Here is a 2,301-nt window from a genome sequence, read left to right as displayed (position 1 = left end):
CATAGCTGAATCACAATTGCATCATCAATGCTGTACAAGTGGCACAGGCTGCACGGGTGCGATCAGCTGCTTCTAGGGGAAAGGTCACCGCTGGGATCTAACAACTGCCATGCCCTTTGGTTACACACACAGAAAGATTTGGATTGGTCAGTTCATAAGTCCGGATTTTCTTTTAACCACTTTCATGCCGGGCCTACTCTGACCCTCATCTCCTACATGTAAATATCATCGTTTTTTTTTTTTTTTTGCTAGAAAAATACTCAGAAACCCAAGCATTATATATGTTTTTTTTTTTTTTTTTTTTAGCAAACACCCTATAGAATAAAATGACGGTGGTTGCAACTTTTTTATCTCACGCAATATTTGCGCAACAATTTTTCAAACGCGTTTTTTTTTTTTAAACAAAAAAACAAAACAGTTTCATGAATTAAAAAAAGTTAGCCTGATTTTTTTTATATACTGTGAAAGATGATGTTACGCTGAGTAAATAGACATCCAACATGTCACGCTTTAAAATTGCGCAACACTCATGAAATGGTGCCAAACTTCAGTACTTAAAGATCTCCATAGGTGACGCTTTAAATTTTTTTTTTTCTTTTACAGGTTACCAGTTTAGAGTTACAGAGGAGGTCTAGTGCTAGAATTGTTGCTCATGCCCTAACACACGTGGCGATACCTCACATGTGTGGTTTGAACGGTGTTTACATATGTGGGTGGGGCTTTGGTGTGCGTTTGCCTCTGAGCGCAGAGGCACTTTGAAACATATTTTTTTATTGTTTATTTTACTTTTTTTTTTTACACTTTCTCTTTTACATTTTTTTTTTTATCACTTTGATTCCTATTTAAGGATGTTCACCCAAAAAATGTGCAGAGCCCACCGGGGAGTTGGCGCAGCGCTGCTCTAATCACAGACAGTGAGACTTTGCCCCGATGCGCGGCTGCAGAGATCGGGCAATGTCTCACTGCCTGTGATTAGCGCCACGCTGCGCCGACTTCCTGGCGGGCTCTGCACGTGGTCCATGCGAACACACCTGAGCTCATCCTTATTCCTATTACAAGGAATGTAAACACCCCTTGTAATAGGAATGGTGCATGACTGGTCCTCTTTATGGAGTGATGTGGGGTCAATAAGACCCCACACCTCTCCTCCAGCCTGGAAAGCATGAGATTAAAAAAAATTGACTTTCTCATGCTTACCAGCCACGACCGCGGCTTTGTTTACCTTCGTGGCCCGGATGTGACATCATAGCGCTGGGCCTCCGACGGTCATAGAGATGACTGGTGAACACATGGTCACCGGAAATCTCTACGGTCGTCATCCGGCAGCAGCCGATTCTTTCTTAGGGGCGGTTCACACTGCGGGCGATGCGAGGCGACACCGACTTGCCTCGCCGCGACCTGCCACGACCTCAGCGGCGATTTGCAAATGACTTCTGTATAGAAGTCAATGCAAGTCGCCCCGAGGTCGCCCAGAAGTAGTACAGGAACCTTTTTTCTGAGTCGGAGCGACTCGAGTCGCTCCTCTCAGAACGGTTCCATTGTACAGAACGGGGGCGACTTGTCAGATCGCGGCGAGGCAAGTCGTGTCGCCTCGCATCGCCCGCAGTGTGAACCGGCCCTTACTGGTAAAAACAATAAAAAAAAATAAAAAATCCATAAATATATCCCATAGTCTGTAGACGCTATAACTTTTTGTGCAAACCAATCAGTATATGCTTATTGTTTTTTTTTTTTATACCAAAAATATGTAGCAGAATACATATTGGCCTAAATTGATGAAGAAATAAGATTTTTTGCATTTTTTTTATTGGGTATGTTTTATAGCGGAAAGTATAAAATATTGTTTTTTTTTTCAAAATTGACGGTCTTTTTTTTGTTTATATCGCAAAAAAATAAAATCCGCAAAGGTGATCAAATACCACCTAAAGAAATCCCTATTTGTGGGGAAAAAAAGGACATAAACTTTGTGTACAGCGTCGCACGTCCGCGCAATTGTCAGTTAACCACTTGAGATCTGCGCTATAGCCGAATGATGGCTATAGTAAGGACCTGCATTGCAAGAGCGGCCTGTGCGCCCCCCCCTTACCACGTGATCAGCTGTCAGCCAATGACAGCTGATCATGTGATGTCAACACAGCCGGTAATCGGCTATTTTTTCTCCTTGCGCTTACAGCACAAGGAGAAAAAAAAAAGCTGATCACGGGCGGCAGTGAGAGGGACATCAGTCCTGATCACTGCGAGCTGCCGCCAGCTCCTCAGTGCCCACCTGTGCCCCCTACAAGTGCCACCTAGCAGTAGGCA

The sequence above is a fragment of the Lithobates pipiens genome, unplaced genomic scaffold, assembly GCF_037356315.1.
Source record: "Lithobates pipiens isolate NorthernLeopardFrog02 unplaced genomic scaffold, aLitPip1_a1.2 Scaffold_23, whole genome shotgun sequence".
Taxonomy (NCBI): domain Eukaryota; kingdom Metazoa; phylum Chordata; class Amphibia; order Anura; family Ranidae; genus Lithobates; species Lithobates pipiens.
This window is presented reverse-complemented; position numbering follows the sequence as displayed.